Source organism: Dipodomys ordii, unplaced genomic scaffold, assembly GCF_000151885.1.
Source record: "Dipodomys ordii isolate 6190 unplaced genomic scaffold, Dord_2.0 Scaffold5, whole genome shotgun sequence".
Classification (NCBI taxonomy): domain Eukaryota; kingdom Metazoa; phylum Chordata; class Mammalia; order Rodentia; family Heteromyidae; genus Dipodomys; species Dipodomys ordii.
Window position 1 is genome coordinate 16,583,698 of NW_012267221.1, and position 18,472 is coordinate 16,602,169.

Consider the following 18,472-nt stretch of genomic DNA (forward strand, 5'->3'; position numbering starts at 1 on the left):
TTTAATATACAGTTACAATGTACAATTTGAGATTTGTCCATTTGAAATGAATTGGATTGAATTTGGTTGACTAAAGATCTCCAAGATTGTCTTTTATTCATTTGGTTTTTCTTTTATTAACTGTAACCCTCCAACATTTCTCTAAACGATAACAGTATATCACAGGACTTCTCTAGTAAGAAAATACTTAGACTTTTTTCACCATGAGGTGAAACTACAACTAAAATCATTTTGGTAGGAGATACAAACTACAGTTTCAGATAGTATATAAAGTGAAATAAATGTAAGTCACTACATTTTTTAAAATGCTATGAATGCAAATGTGCTGTAAACAAATTAAAGGAAACCCTAAAATTAGAGTTATAAATTTAAAAATCCATACCATAATCCTTCTTAAACTCTTAATTTTAAATAAATTGGGGTAGTTAATTTCAAATACAGTGGAATTATGGGATCTGCACCATGTAATCAGGCTTGCCAAATGCTGCATTGCCAAAAGAACTTGAATTCAGTGGTTCCACTCATGACCAGGAGATGGAGCTGTCGTGCAAGAGGCTGCCTTAGATTTATTTATTTATTTTTTCATTTCAGCATGCTGTTTTCTAACAGACAGTGGGTTCCATCGAGTGAGTGTCAGAACAGAAAGCTAAGGCAGAAGCAGAAAGGATGCTGTGATCGTCCTTTATTGGTTTTTTTTGTTTCTTTCTTTAGTTGGGAGTGAACACATGTGAAATTTTACTTCCTGCTCTAGTCAAAATTCTACAGAACTGCACTGAAGACATCATATTCAACACACCCATGGATTCTGTGTTATGATTTAGAGTTCCCTTTATTTCAGGTAAGCCAGAATGATTCTATTTTTGGCCTATTCTTGAATTGTTATCTATGTTAATAATGGTATTGAAAATGAGACGGGATTTGTAATCTTGCCTTTAGATCTAAGCATTCCAAAGCTCTAATTCTGGCAGTTCTGCATTTAAAAATTCTTCTAGGCAAAGCAAAATGAGCTCTTATCATGATTATTGGTGTTTCACTATTTTGTTGGCTTTTCTATCTTAAGTATCAATCTATGGCTGTGTTTGTTTACCTTTTAATGGTAAGGATTTCAAAGTGAGGAATGAGCCCTTCCCCTCACAAGGGAAATGCTGCTCCTTAATGCGTTGAACAAATCATAGAGATGTAATGAAGCCGATTAACATGGCAGTGGCTCTGCCTCCTGATAGCAGCCTGGAGGCAGCCAACATCCTGAGCCACTGGCCTTCTGAACAATTCCTGCTGACAGAGATGGTATGGATTATTTGTGCTTCTGTTTCTACCTTTTAGAAATAAGATGTGAATCACTTCCCTCCCATGAATGAGGATTTATGTAATGTGTTTAGTAGACTTGGAATGATAGCACAGTCACTCCCCATCCCCCAAGATAAACACGAAGAGTAAACTGAAAACACATTAATTGCTGAAAAATGGATTTTCCTCGGTTTTAATAACAGGACAGTGGGCATTTAGGATCGTTGATACTGTGGAAGGTGTTCATGTTTTAAATGATTTTAGGTCATGTGACATTAGCTGTGTTGAAGAGTGGAATGACTCAGGAACTAGAATATGCATGCAACAGCCTTGCTTCTGCTTGTGACTTCCCTGAAATCTTTTTTTATTTGCTACAGGAAAAATCAGGGAAAAAATACAGAAATCTAATAAGTAAGAGCCAATGGTTGTCATTTAGATCAAATTCATTGTATTTCAATACAGTTTTAATACACTTGTAAAACTGGTTTTAAATGCTTCTCTCTTCTTGTGGGAAGGTGTGTGTGTGTGCGAGAGAGAGAGAGAGAGAGAGAGAGAGAGAGCAATGGTGATGGTTATGGTGCAGGTGGCAAGAGGTGGGGGTGTTATCAAGCTGTTTCTGTCTCAGTCATTGCTTTCCTATAAAGGGGTAGTTGTGCTGTGTCAGAGGCTGTGTAAGCCATGGGGAATGACTTTATGAAATGGTTTGGACCACGGGGAGGAAAAATCTCTTAGGTAGAATTGATAAAGCATTTCAGTTTAACATGGATGTGTGTGTGTGTGTGTGTGTGTGTGTACATATATATGTGAGAAATAGAATCCCACATATTGTGTTAGCATTTGTCCATCTTATATTTTAAAAAAAGCAATCATGTCTGAGAGATTAAGTGGATTTCACATGAAATAGATTTTCACATTTAGAGTTACATAGTAAAATCAAGTAAAGCTAGAACACAGTTTGGCAATTTCAGTGTCTTCCACAGGAGTAGCAAATTTACTGTGAACACATCTAGATTGCACATACCAGGTTTTAGGTATGATGATATTGAATTTCTCTCTGTATTTCTCGGTCTGTATCTGTTTATCTCTCATTGAGACTCTCTAGGTAAATTCTATAAAATAATTTCTTTCAGTGTGTAAGCTACTCATTGGTATATTAGATGCAGTGCTAAATTTTCTCCGTGTTCTTGCCAAAGAAACTAAAGGAATCTAAATTAAACTCTCTTTCTTTATGTCATCATTACATTATTAAATTTTGTAAACCATTCTACCCCACACCCATGAATGACACAAAAGGCCATATTCTAGCTCCTAATTCTATTTCTTCTCCTCAAAAGAATAAACTATACATATAGATTCATATGATGACACAAATTGTCATCTGATGTCTTGGCCTTCCTTCTTTTTTTCACTTAATAGGTACAGCCTACTTCTTTAGTTATCTTAATAAAAGTAGATTAAAACATGTCTTCTGCACAGAATATTTACAGAGTACCTCATATGTACTGAGAACTGTCCATAATAGAGGTGGAGAAATGATCATGAAGTTTACCTCAAAAAGTTTAAGATGGAAACATCCATAGATAGATACTGTCATAGCTCAAAATGCTACACACTCAAACTTGAGGGACCAGAAAAATGGGAAAGTGAATGGGATCAGAAGTTTTTTCTTTCTTGCTATTGTTTCTGGTGTATTTATAATGTACCATGTGATTTTTTTTTGTTGCTTTGTATATTCCTGCCCCATGGTATAACCACTGTTTTCACTGTATTTGATTTTGCATCTTGTATATACACTTCTATAATTTGGGGAGGGGAAGGGAAAAAACAAAGTTCTTAAATAGGGATGCAGATTGACCCATTGTAACAATGAGATGCACAAGACACTATGTTGAAAAATGAAGTTTACAATTTAGGCAAGGGGAGGGGGAGTGTAGTTGTGGAGGTGGGAGGGAAGGGAGGGTAGGGGAAAACAGTAGAAGGTAACAATGCTTGATAGGAAATTACTCATTACCTTGCTCATGGAACTGTAACCCATCTGTACAGTATTTTTACAATAAAAAAGTATTTTTTTAAAAACAATGTAAGATCCAACCTGATGTCAGGCCTTGTGCATCATCTTGTGGTTCAAAGAAAAAAAAGAATGAGGTGAAGATTAAATCAGATATTAAGATTAGACTACATATACATGAACAAAAATAGAAAATTGTTAATTCTAAATGTAGAATTGAAGGAAGCAAATACATGGAAATGGAGACTTACTTGGAGTTGAACAGGAAATCTATAGAGAATGATAACTCAATCTGATTGATAATTTTATGTGTTGTTTTCTTCTCTTGTTATTTTCCCCTGGGGAAGAAATTATAAAGATAATAAATTAGGCTCTTAATATTAAGCATTTGACATATTGACACAAGCTCTTACATGAAGATGTATAAAAACTGAAAATTTTATGTCCAGACATCAAGTTACACATTAAAACTGAACATATGGATTATTTGAAGGTATGAACAAAAATGAGATTGCACATGAATACACATGTTTTTTTGTTAATGGTGGGCCTGAACTCTGGGTCTGGGCGCTGTCCCTCAGCTCTTCAGCTCAAGGCTAGCACTCTACCACTTGAGCCACAGCACCACTTCCACTTCCAGCTTTTTCTGCTTATGTGGTGCTGAGGAATTGAACCCAAGACCTCATGCAAGGAAAGCTCTATACCACTGAGCCATCTTCCCAGCCCCCTGAATACACATTATTGAGGGATATTTTGAGAATATAATTTTAGGATTTAGGGAGTAAACTAGAAAAGTTACTTGTGGAAAAATAATTAGAAAGAGTGGGGAACAATAATGCCACATGAGGTAAATTGGGTAAATTAAATATCAAAACAAGGCCCAACAATAGTAAAAACTCCATGAAGGAGTTGTTTACTAAAGTAAGCAAAGCTGTTCATCTTAATTCTGGTCATGAAGTCATGGATAGCCCTTAAGAGAAGAGGTTTAGCCAAATATTGGTGACTCATTCCTATAACCCTTGCTACTCAAGAGGCTGAGATTAGGGTTTAGGTTAAAAGTTAGTCCAAGCAGACTATTCAAGAGATTTTTATCCAATTAGCCAGCACAAATACAGACGTGAAGGTGTGGCTCAAGTTGTAGAGCACTAGACTTTGTGTGGAAAAGCTAAGCACAAGGCTCTGAGTTCAAGTTTCAGTACTGGCAGTACACACACACACACACACACACACATATGCAGACTATATATATATATATATGTATATATATACATATATACATATACAGAAACAAAGGGTGTCAGAGAAAGGCAAAAACAGACAGGAGACAGAGAAGTTTAGAAGTTTAGGAAGAGAGAGAAATTTTAAGTTTACCATATTAAAAAAGTTATTATTCTAAGGTTTCTGGAGGAAGAAGTTACCGTGAAGAAAAATTTGTATTTGTTTAGGATCAGAGAAACATAAGCTCTTTTTTAGAATAAGGATATGAAATTGGTAAAGAAAAACTTGAGGAAAGAAGAAACAAAGGTAGTATTTTAAGAGGCAGAAGAAAGTTTCAGTAGCTCTTCAAACTTTAAGACAGGAAGAAGGGGTGAGTAGTTATACACAAGAAACCTGCTGTAACTCGTTTTGAGTGGCTTGTTCTTGCAAATTAAATCTTTGTCTGTAAGATAAAATGTTTCTTCTTTGCCAAAGTTTTGAATCAGCTTGAGGAAATGCTCCGCCTCCCTAGCCATAAAAGAAATGCAAATCAAAACAACATTGAGATACCACCTCACCCTAGTTAGAATGGCTATAATCAAGAACTCTAATACAGCAGATGCTGGAGGGGATTTGGCCAGAAGGGAACCCTATTGCATTGTTGGTGGGAGTGTAAACTTGTTCAACCACTTTGGAAAGCAGTATGGAGGTTCCTCAAAAGACTCCACATAGAGCTCCCCTATGACCCAGCAATCCCACTTTTGGGCATTTACCCAAATGTTCACAACAAGACCACACTAAAGCTGCCAGCATGACTATGTTTATTGCAGCATTATTTACCATTACTAAGATATGGAACCAACCCAGATGCCCCTCCGTAGATGAATGGATCAAGAAAATGTGGTATATATACACAATGGAATTCTATGCCTCCATCAGAAAGAATGACATTGCCCCATTTGTTAGGAAATGGAAAGACTTGGAAAAAATTATATTAAGTGAAGTAAGCCAGGCCCAAAGAAACATAGGTCCCATCGTTTCCCTTATTTGCAATAACTAGTGTATGTCTGAGACAAGCAGAAACAGTCAGATAGGTTGATGATAGGTGAAATGAACCCCAAGATAAGGACTTAAATGTTTTTTTTTCTTTGTATTGTTTCTAACACATTTATAAGATGATTTCTTTGTTGCTTTGTATGTCCCTCCCCCACAGTATAACCCCTGCTTTCACTGTATTTGATGTTGGTATAATTTGTGGAGGGGAAGGGGAAAAACAAATCGTTTAAATAGGGATATAGGTGGACCCATTGTAACAATAAGATGTACAAGTCGTTATGTCAAAAAATAAACTTTACAACTTTGGCTCAGGGTGGGGGGGGAGTGGGTGGGGAGATGGGAAGGGATGGTAAGGGGAAATAGAGAAGGCAACAATGCTTGGTAAGAAATGTACTCATTACCTTGCTCATGTAATTGTAACCCCTCTGTGCCGTATTTTCACACAAAATGTTTCTTCTACTTAAATCAGTTGTTTCCTCACAAGAGGCTATTTGTGACATATGGACTTTCTGTAATAAATAATTAATCCTCAGTAGCAAAGCACTTTCCTGCAGAGCATAGTTTTATCACATTAGTCCTTGAAGAGAGGCTAATAATACTAGTTCATGATGATTACTGTTACCAGTTCTTTATCATAGTGACAAGGTTCTATTCGAACTTGAATTGGACTAGACCAACACCTATCTATTGTACTTAACAAGCATGAGTACTAAGTTCTAGTTTGCTAGCATCTGAATTAGTTATCAATCTCCTTCCTTCTATAATTCACTAATTTCACCAAGATCCAAGTAGCAAGAAAAAAGAAGTCATGGTAGTCACCAACTTCTCTATTAACATCCTTTATGAATCTTCCTACCAGCAGCTTTTTTTCTTTGCACTAGCAGTTCCAGAATCCTCTCTTGTCTTTGCTAGAGCTGATCTCTAGGAATCCCCCGCACTCACAAGTCATGGAAGGACAGGATGAAATCTGGAAGAAAGCAGGAGTGTTGATAAATCCCTCTTTGATACTGTAGCATTTTGAAAGAGTTCATATTATATTATATATTATATTATATATATATGAACCGAGAAATGAACTCTCTCTCTGTGTATATATATATATATATATATATATATATATATATATATATATATATATATATATGAGGAGGAGGACTGAGAATGACACAGAGGTGAGGTACTAGTTAGTCACTTCATGTCTCTCAGAGCTGACTCTGGGAAACACTGTTAAGGCAGAAAAAAAGTTTACACCTACTCAATGCCCTTCTCCTCCTAAGGGTTACTGGGCTATCTTCATCCATCTCATTTAGCTTCTAAATCTTATAAGTGAGAGCATTTTCATCTAGCTCCAATTCCTTATTTAAAAGGATGGTATTCAAATTGTGTGTGTGGTTTTATAAACCCAAATATTAATGAATTCAGGTTGTTGCTGCCATCTTGAATTCATAACCCAGTTGATTTCAGAATTCTTATATATCCATCATTTTAGAGTAGCAGCACAGTTATTTTTGAGAATGTGGATGGGCTCTCTGATTATCTGACTTAATTTCATGAACACATCTGCTATACTCCCACAGGATGCTGTGACCAATGCCTAGAACTAGAGGTTCTTTGGTGAATGCTAACGGCACAGCAAACCCAAGTCATTGCTTCTCGATTTGGACCACTTTCAAAGCAACCAAATAGCGTATTTGACCTTGTTGTTAATTCCCATTGAATAATGTCTACTCTAGAATGGTGTTATTATAAATCAGGTAAAATATTAGAGCAAATCTTGAAAGAGTTTTACCTTTTAATGCCAAGTAAATATGCTAGAAGATATATATCAAGGTCTCCTGTTTCATAACCAAAGTCACAAACACTATTAACATTAGTTGTAAACCACTCTCAGATGCTATCAATAGAAAAAATAATTAATTTCCTTGATATTATCACAACTTGGTCTTGAATTATTAATGCATTTTTCTGTCTTAAATAAAGATGACAGTTACAAATGAGTTTACTTCAAAGAAAAATCAATTTTATAAAAAACACTTGTGAGATTTGAAGTGGACTTTGCATTTTAAAATATTGTAGATATAGATTTTGTCAATATATATCACGTGTGTTACTCTGTAGCATAAGTTTGTACTTTCTTCTCTAACTTTTTTTTAAAATTCAATGATAGTAAAGCTTATGAAAATGATAAGCTTAGGTTGGCAAAAGGTATAGCTTATGATTCAAAAGAGAAAAAACAGCAGAATAAGAATGAAAGTGAGATCTTTAATAATTCAAATATAATAATTTATTAGGTTTCTTAAAGGAGTATCCAAGTTTTACATATTTTAAGTAATAATGAGTGAGATAACAATAGAGTAGTGCCTATGAAAATATTTTTATGTCAGAAAATACAACTTGTCAAAACCATGAAGTAAAATTTTATTAAAATTGAAAGGTAAATTCTGATTTCTTGCCTCTGTAATATCCACACATTAATGCCATCCCATTTACCAGTTCATATTTGCGATATTTGGAGATCCATGAAACCAGAAATAGAGGTAGAATTTGTGAATCAATGCTACAGAATTTCCAGTAATATTTATTTAATTTTTCAACTAAGACCTTAACTCCAAAGAAGAACTAATTACTAATCACAAAGAAAACAATCCATCATGTGGAACAATTTTGTTAATTTATGAAAATTCTAAAGGAAATAGTTTAAGAAAGATAGTTAAATATAATTTGTCTATCAAAAGTATTTTTAAAAATTCGAGGGTAAGAAAACATTAATTCGAGTTACAAAATGTTATTCATAGTGCTAAAAGAGAAATTTATTTTAATATGACTTTAGGACAATCATTATCAAGAATAATTGTCTCAATTATTATTATTGCTTTGAATTAGTAAGCATTTCGTTGGTATCTACAGTCATTTGAGATTATAAGATGCTTTTCCTGTGAACCTATCTTGGTGGTAGTAGTTATGTCTGGTTTTATCTTGTGTTGGTGATATGTATGAGAGAGTGACAATGGAATAACAAAGCTCTTAATAAGTATGTAGGAAGAAGAGTGAGTTGGTTGGCCAAACATGAAAAAAGAGTTTAGGATAACATTATGGTAAGAGAAGATTAATACTTCCCTTCTCTGAATAACTGGTGTTAATAGGTGAAATAACTGAGGCATGAAGTAATCCAGTGTGGAACAAAGATGATGATTCTCCAAACAGAACTATCCTATTAACTAGATGTTTGACTCCTTTTTTTCTGCATCTCCTACAGACAGAGAATTGAGTAATAAATTCCTGTTACTTACAGGTAGTTAGGATTTGCCAGACAAGTGCTTAGTCCTACATACACTATTTCCTGCTCAACAATATTGAAAGTCCAGGAGTATTGCTTCATGAGCATGCTGACTTTAAAACATATCCACGGAAGTGGCTCTGTGGCTCAAGTGGTAGAGCACTAGCTGTGAGCTGAAGAGCTGAGGGACAGAGCCCAGGCCCAGAGTTCAAGCTCCACAACTGACAAAAATGAAACAAAACAAAACAAAAAAAAATCATATCACACAAACTACAACGTTGTTTGTTAGTTAATCTCTGTCAAGAACCACCAGTCTAAATCAGGAATGTTTCTTGGGTAAACTGAGTTGTATGGTTGCCTCTTTTCTAAGGGTTAAAAGAGAGGAAAGTCCAGAAGAGAATTTTGTCATGGCCTATATTTAAATCATGAATCAAATGGTTTATGTTAGAAAGTCAAAAGGTAAAATGGCCACAAACTAGATAAAAAACATTAATCAAAGAAAGTAGAATTACTCTCCTTAATATAACCAAATTTGCTGATGACTTTTGTGTCAATTCTTTGACTTTTGAAGCTGAGTTTCCAAGGAAGTCAATTCTGTGCAGAAACATTTGTTGGTAAATAGTATACTCTTATTGCCTTGGTCAGCACAAACAGATTATAGGAAACCTATTTGCTTTTGGCAAGGCTTGTCAAAAGGCTTTCAATAAGGGATCTGTGTTTCTGATACTACTCCTGTAGCCCAAGACAAGAATTTTCTACATCCTCAACAAATTTGAAGTTGAAACGAGTCTGATAAAATAAAAGTAATCATTTTCAGAAAAACCTAAGTTCATTTTCAAAGACAGAAACTTGTTGGGCTAAATGAAAATGGAAGTCTGTTAGTGATACCTACACCATTTAAGTAAAACACAATAATGTATATCTTAAATATATAGCAAGCTGATAATAAATAAAGAGAAGTCTCTAAATCCAGAAATAAAGATATAATTTAGAAAGTAAAAGATAAATGCAAAAATCTCACCAGGACATATGGGCAGCATCATATTTAGAAAAAGGTCCAAATACCCAAAGTGTTTAGTTTGAAGATTTCAGAAAATATGAAGATGGATTATTCACACCTTAGAAATTCCAAATTCAGAATTCTTGTCTAGAGGGAAAGGATTCAAATAGTTGTAGAATCATTAAAAATGATAATCAGAAAAAAATGTCCTTGACAACGTATTAAATCCCTAGGATTGTATTAAGTAGGTTTAGAACTTGAATACATTGTGTGCAATTGAACTTTTCAGTGTCTACAGCAACATACAAATAAGTATCAGGATGAAATTTTTCATTTAATTTCCACCTTGGGTAATTATTTCTAACATTTTGTTACTCAGGGATGAATCAAGCTGGGCGGATGGAGGGAACAATGACATTGATCAGGATGCACTGTAGTCAGAAACTAATGTTGAATTGTAACTTCTTTGTTCTTAAAGATAATTTTTTAAAATATTAACTGATCCCAGTGTTGTTCTCTCAGCTGTTTCCTGAACAACTCTGATACACCTCCATCAACAGAGAAAAATATAGATTTTACCGATTATAAAAACACAGCTTAATTTAGCTCGAATTGGAAAAAATGCCAATTAATACTTATTTTCAATAATTATGTTAATGGTGTTTTTTAGTTCCAAGAAATTAATGATATATTTTATAGATATTTTATTGTGTTTTAATAAGGATTTCCAGATCTGAATTGGTGGATTAAAAAGTTGCCTGTGTTGGGGCTGGGAAGGTAGCTCAGCGGTAGAGTGCATACCTTGCAAGCATGAGGCCCTGGGTTCGATTCCTCAGCACCACATAAACAGAAAAAAGCCGAAAGTGGTGCTGTGGCTTCAGTGGTAGAGCGCTAGCCTTGAGCTGAAGAGCTGAGGGACAGTGCCCAGACCCAGAGTTCAGGCACCATGACCGGCAAAAAAACAAAACAAAAAAAAAGTTGTGTGTGTGTGTGTGTGTGTGTGTGTGTGTGTGTGTGTGTAATTGCCACATAGAAAAATGTTAGTTTTTAGTACTTTCCAACAGCATTTTATGTGAATACTAATTTTTGTGAGTATGACAATACATGACTGATGCATTAAAGTTTTCCAGACTTGGTAGTTAAAAATAAAAATCCATTTGCTTAATTGGAGATGAACATTTTGGCTATTTTTATTAGAATACATTTTTTCTTCTATTTGATGCCTACTTGTATCTATTGCCTAGGTTTTTTTAATACGTTTTTTATTGTAAAAATACTGTACAGAGGGTTACAGTTACATGAGCAAGGTAATGAGTACATTTCCTATCAAGCATTGTTGCCTCTTCCCTTGTTTTTCCCCTACCATTCCTTCCCTCCCACCTCCACAACCACACACTCCCAACCCCAACTAAATTGTAAAGTTCGTTTTCAACATATTGTCTTGTACATTTCATTGTTACAATGGGTCAACCTGTATCCATATTTAAGCATTTTATTTTTTCTTTTCCCCTCCCCAAATTAGAGAAGTGTTTATACAAGATGCAGGACACCAACATCAAATACAGTGAAAACAATGGTTATACCGTGGGGCAGGAATATACAAAGCAACAAAAAAAATCACATGGTACAAATATAAATAAATTAGAAACAATAGCAAGAAAGAAAAAAACCACTTGTGTCCCTATCTTGGGGTTCATTTCGCTTAACATCATCTTACCTAGTCATATGCACATAGCTTTTGACCTTTTCTGCTTATCCCAGACATATACTAGCTATTGCAAATAAGGGAAACCATGAGACTATGTTTCTTTGGGCGTGGCTTACAAATGGGGTGATGTCATTGTTTTTGATGGAGGCATAGAATTCCATTGTGTGTGTGTGTGTGTGTGTGTGTGTGTGTGTGTGTGTTTCTTGATCCATTAATCTACTGAGGGGCATCTTAGCTATGGTAAATAATATCTTAGTTATCTTAGCTATGGTAAATAATGCTGCAATAACTGGGCGTTCTGTAAGCTCCATGGTTGTCTAACCAGCTTCGCTTCCCGCCTTTGGCGAGTCTCCTTGTTCATTGGAGAGGCAGGGGTGAGACACAGAGCTTACGTTGTCATCGTCCCCCTTCCTTCAGGAAAGACCCTCTTCTTCGGACCACGCCCATGTGGGTCCACCTGAGTGGATTTCTCTCCTCCCTTGAGGAGTAATGCTCCTCAGCTTCAGACCTGCGCAGTGGGGCGCCAGGTTCCCCTCAAGCTGGGTTGTGATGCATGGTGTGAGTGTAGCACTAAGCCCCACCCACCCCAGGAAAGGTGGCTGGGGTTCCAGCTGTCTGTCTGTTGGGCGATGGATTTGGGCAAGTAGCAAGTAGCAAAGTCAGCCAGAGTGAGAGATTGGATGATGAGAACTGTAGATTCTTGGTGACATTGAAGACTTCATTTGAGAACCAAAACCCTCAATTTATCTCTGGAACCTTGAACCACATACTTTTCCTCAAAGCAGGCAGCTGTCCTGCAGCGTTTGGCAGATGGGGGGAACCGGGGGTGCTGGGGTGCTGGGGAGGCTTGTTTCGTAGCCTGCTGTCCTGGAAACCCGCAGACCTGCAGCTGAGTTGAATCCCCTGTAGGATGGTGGGTGAGCTGTCCGTGGTGGACAGTGGTGTGGAAGGGGCTGTCCCTGTACCATTTCTTTCTTTGGATTCTCAGGCATGGTTTGGCAGTGCAAGAACTCTATACCCTTAACAAATTCAATAAAAAAGTAACATATACGGATGGCGGCAGAAAAAAAAATAATGCTGCAATAAACATAGTTGTGCTGGTTGCTTTATTATGGCCTTGTTTGTAATCATTTGGGTAAATGCCCAAAAGTGGGATTGCTGGGTCACACGGGAGCTCCATGTGGAGTCTTTTGAGGAACCTCCGTACTGGTTTCCAAAGTGGTTGAACAAGTTTATACTCCCAACAACAATGCAGTAAGGTTCCCTTCTGTCCACATCCCCTCCAGCATCTGTTGTTATTAGAGTTCTTGATTACAACCATTACACCTCACTTGGGTGAGGTGGTATCTCAATGTTGTTTTGAATTGTATTTCTTTTATGGCTAGTGAGGTTGAGCATTTCTTCATGTGTCTATTGTCCATTCTTATTTCCTCTTCAGAGAAGTTTCTTTTTAAGTTTTTATTTATCTTATTTATTGTGCAGTTGTTTCTTTGAGGATTTGTTGTTGGGGAATTCAATTTTTGAGTCCCTCGTCCGTTGCATGGCTAGTGATGATCTCCCAATCCGTGGACTTTCTATTGATCTTGCTAGCTATGTCCTTTGCCATGCAGAAACTCTGCAATTTTATGCAATCCCATTTGTCCAACCTTTCTTTGATTTGTTGTGTTTCCGGGTCTCTATTCAGAAAATTTCTGCCTGTGCCAAAGAGACCTAGGGTTTCTCTTATTCCTTCCTGTAATGTTGTCAGGGTGTCTGCTTTGACTCCGAGGTCTTTGATCCATTTGGAGTTGATTCTGCTGCAGGGTGATATATAAGGATCTAGCTTTAGTTTTCTACAAGTAGTTAACCAATTTTGCCAGCACCATTTACTGAAGAGGCTGTCTTTCTTCTATTCTAATTTTTAAGCTCCCTTATGGCAGATTAGATGGCTATAGGTCTGTAGGTTCATTTCTGGGTTTTCAGTTCTATTCCATTGGTCCTCAGGTCTGTTCTTGTCCCAATACCAAGCTGTTTTGATTACTATAACTTTGTAGTAGAGTTTGAAATTTGGTATTGATATTCCTCCAGCACTATTCTTTCTGTTAAGGATCCTTTTTGCTATTTGGGGTCTTTTATTTTTCCATACGAATTTGCCTAGGTTTTTCTATATGATGATGATTTATATGATAATTTCATATTTAAAATATATCATTTAATTTTTTCTAAGATTGAAGTGTTTTCTGATTGTCACGTTGAGTTGGCATTCCTTTGCACAACTACTGAAAAATAATTAAAATTAAAACATTTTAAAGTTGAAGCAAAATTTCCTTTCTAATATTGATTGCAATTGTTTTACATTTTACGGTGAATTTTGAGATCTATCATATACGGAATATATTATATATATTACAGGATATTTATAAATATATCCTGAAAATACAGAACATATTTTTATATTACAGGATATATATATATATATATATATATATATATATATATCTGAAATCTTTTCTTTAGGATTTTAATTTGTGTGTACTTAGTTTTCCTGTTAGTGTCCCAATTAGTATCATAATTCTATCCAAATATAAAAGCAAAACTATGATGTAATATAATTTCCAATTATGTCTTCATTTGTAATTTCCACAAAAGTACAGGCCTTTTAAGAGAAATTAGCTCCGAGTAGACCAGCATTCTCTCCAACATGACCCCACACATCTTAGTAATTTCTATGTGTGTAAGTTAGCTCTTTGTTGGATATTCCTATACATTCTTACACTGCTGTCCTCCACAGATCACATTCTTTACTGTTCCCTAGATACATACACCCCTAGCTTTATATGAAATCATTACATGATCAGTAAATGTGATGTGACCACACAGTCTCTTCAGACTTCCTGTCTGTAGCTCATGTGAAAATGAACCCCAAATCAACCACTTAGATACACTCACACTTGACAAATTCTCTCTTTTGGAACTTTTAAAAAATATTTTAAAATTATCTGTACATACTTATTCAAAGGGGTTTCAATTCAAAATGTCGGTTTAGGATTGAGTACAATGCATGTTGATCAATGTCAGCCCCAATGCTACCTGATCGATGTTCTCTCTCATTGTCATAACCACACCATCCCATTGGGTAACCTGTTTCCATTTTCACATAGGTACATTGAATGTTAGGACTGCATTTGCACACCCCTCCTCTCTCTATTCATCTGCCCACCTCCAGTTGACCTTCCTTCTTCCCCCCTTTAACACACATTCCAACTTCCTAGTGTTCCTTTTGTTAAACTGTAAGTCAGGTTTAAAGAGACACAGGGTATAGCTTTTCTCTCACATATGGCAGGTACTTTTAAATTATAAACATGTTTTCAGGAGGCAATTTCAGGGGAAAATGTCCATGTTGGCTAAGTCTAAATTTGGCATTATTCCATACCTGCTCCTCTGCAAGTGAACATAGCAAAAGTGGAATTTGGGGATGCCCAGAAATCATACCACAGTTTTTTAAGGCTACTCATTCTCTGTTTCTTGGACCTAGATTTCACAGCCTCTCTTCTCCATTCAAAACATTAATACTTGGGCTTCATCTTCATTCTCGTTTGACAAATAGCTCCCAACAATCAGAGCAGACTTCTCCCTGCAGACTTCCATCACAACCTGTACCTTCTTACCAAATTCTGCACCCATACAATCTGACATCCCACCTAATACCTTCAATCTGCTAGCCCTGCTTCTTTCTAAATGAATCTCTGCATCTCTGCCTTAGATTCTGTTTCTTATCATGTCTGCAATTTCTGTCCCTCTCTCTTACATCAGTAATCTTATCTCTGATAAGTCCGCATCGAAACATTGTTTTTTTAATTTCTCAAGGTAATTTCTTAAATTATATATATGTACATATAATTTTTCATTAAGTAGTTGTACATAAAGGTTTTAATATGACATGTCAGTTTGTGAGTACAGTGAATCTCAATCAATGTTTCCCTTCATCATTCTCCCACATCTCTATCAAACCCACTCATTCCATTAATTTTCCAGTGGTTGTTTTTCTGTTTTGTTTTGTTTTGAAGGAAATATCTTGCGCTATATAGCCCAGGCTGGCCTAGAACTTGCTTTGTAGCCCAAGCCAAATTCTGTTCTCTACCCCAGCCTTCCCTAGTGCTGGGATTAAAGTAGGCAATTCACTCATGAGAATATCCAATGACTGCCAATCTAGCAAATCAAGTGGTACACCCTCAGTTCTATTAAACTCCTCAGTGCTTTCTACTTGCTCATCCTAACCCTTAAAAAATCATCTCCTGGTTTGTGTCTGGTAGTGTCTATGAATTATATGAAATTCTTCATGGCATGACATAGACTTTGACAGTGCTGCTTTTGATCTCCATTAACCTTCACAGATTGGCTTATGATAACATCACTGAAAGATCAATTATATTCTGTAACCACGTCCAGACAACTGTGATCTTTCCCAGTCCTTTTTATACTTCCTTTATACATGGTAACTGGGGTTCAACCTAGGATCTTGCACTTATGAGGCAAGGACTCTTCTGCTCAAACCACAGAAGAGCTCTTTTCAATCTCATTTGGTTTAAAATGTTTGCAAAATAAAGAATATTTAATGGCACACAAAATTAGATCAAGCTTGAAGTTTAATACTCATAAAGTTTCTTAGAACAAACATGTGGTCAATTTTTATACATATTTCCCAGGGTTATTTTCATCCTGTAAGGACAACATTGTCCAGTTACAACAGAAAACAAAATGGATAGATAGACATTTTTTTTTTCCCGTCATGGGGCCAGAACTCTGGGCCTGGGCACTGTCCCTGAGCTCTTCAGCTCCAGGCTAGTGCTTGAGCCACAGCGCCACTTCTGGCTTTTTTTTCTGCTTATGTGGTACTGAGGAATTGAACCCAGGGCCTCATGCATGCAAGGCAAGCACGCTACCACTGAGCCACCAAGTAGTTATGTCAAAAAACGAATTTTACAACTTTAGCCAGGGGGAGGGGTACAGGGTAGAGGGGAGCAGTGGGGTGGTGTTAGGGGGTGGGAGATAGGAAGGGATGGGAAGGGGAAACAAAGGAGGAGGCAACAATGCTTGATAAGAAATGTACTCATTACCTTGCTCATGTAATTGTAACTCCTCTGTACTGTATTTTTACAATTAAAAAAATTAAAAAAATAGAAAACAAACAAATGGCCCACAAATCCTTCAGCATTTTCCTAAATATCCACTGTTAACTAAATTGCAGACTCTGGCCTATATGTTCATGTTAGACTATAATTTAAAAATACAGGTGATTGGCAGTATTTGAACTTCTAGATGAACGATCTTTTTTTATTGTGAAAATACTGTACAGAGGGGTTACAATTACATGGGCAAGATAATGCATACATTTTTTATCAAGCATTGTAGCCTCCTCCTTTGTTTCCCCTTCCCATACCTTCTCATCCTCCCTCTTGTCCCCCCCTCACCCAATCCTCCTCCTCCTCCCCCCACCAAAGTTATAAAGTTCGTTTTCGACATAATGACTTCTACATCTCATTGTTGCAATGGGTCCACCTGTATCCCTATTTAAACGATTTGTTTTCTCCCGATGTTAAGGAAATGAACTCTTAGATATGTATTCAATTTTTTTTCTTTCATGCAATTGTTTCTAACACATTTATATGATTATTTCTTTGTTCCTTTGTATGTCCCTCCCCCACGGTATAACCCCTGCTTTCACTGTAGTTGATGTCGGTATAATTTGTGGAGGGGAAGGGAAAAAACAAATTGTTTAGATGAATGGTCTTATAGGTAGAAATGTATAGGTATTGGATTAGACAGTACAAATACCAGCTTTCAGATGACTGCTTTAACTCTTATAGGAATATGATTTTTGTCACTACATAATTGTGATGCTTTGGTAAGCTTTTTTTTCAGTACTTCTTTCAAAGCAGTCTTTCCTCTACTCTTTGCTCATCAGTATTTTCTCCAGAGGCTTGAGCTCCAGCCCCATACATAGTTTAGCTGTTTTTCCCAGGGTTGTTGCTCTATCACTGGAGCCACACCTTCTCTCCTAACTACATTGATACATTTGTCTGGAATATATTAAAATACGTATCAACATTATTAATTGTGCAATGTAGTAGTGTAAATTGGATGCTTTTCGTGTTAAAATTATTTTCTATTTTAAAAAGTATTATTTGCAAATAGATATGATACTTATTCAATACCTTACAACTATCTGGGTATATTTCATATTCCTTTTGACCAGTTGATCCAATCTATTTCATCAACAAGTGCCTAATATTGTGTCTGTTTGTATCACTATTTTGTACCTTATTTTACTACATTATCCGATCAAGTAGCTGGTAAGTTATTTTAGTACCCTTCAGATTTTAATGTATTTTTATCTATTTACGTATTGCTTGTCTTAGATCTTTTATTGTTGGGAACTGAATTCATTTTACTGTCTTTTTTTACATCTTTAAATAATTGTACAGAAGGGTTGCCATTTAACAAAGCAGCTTATGAATATAATGCACCTTGATCAATGTGTCACTTTCATGATGTGTGTATTATTAATGACATTTGTTTGTAGAGTCTCTTTCTAAGGGTATTCCTTTTGTTTTACAATGGAATTTATATTTCTTCTAAATGGAGCTATTCTGTGCTTTGAGCCAATTTATAAAATATAAAAGTGATTGTTTCCAGAAAATTGCAGTATTTCTAGAATTTTTCAATAATATATCAATAAAAATTGTACTTTAATTGCAAGGAAGTTTGTATGTTTTGTAAATAATTTCCTTGTAATTTTCATGGTCACTTATTCTTTACATCTTGCGTCATATTTTATTTTCATAGACTTGCCCATTTCATAAAGAGATTTTTCCATATTTTTATAGAAAGTTTTATCTATTTCCTGACTGCATATTTTTGTTTATTTTAAGTCAAAATTGGAAGAGATTTTTTCTTTTT

General features: G+C 35.9%; 1 protein-coding gene across 1 annotated transcript in view; it reads left to right on the forward strand.

Annotated features, from left to right (window-relative positions):
• Positions 1–592: 592 nt before the first annotated feature.
• Positions 593–18,472, forward strand: part of LOC105993902 (sodium channel protein type 2 subunit alpha) — a 128,193-nt gene continuing 110,313 nt past the window's right edge. Inside the window, exon 1 of the mRNA XM_013027283.1 lies at positions 593–838. The gene's annotated coding sequence lies outside the window, so the exon portion shown is untranslated. The remainder of the gene's footprint in view (positions 839–18,472) is intronic.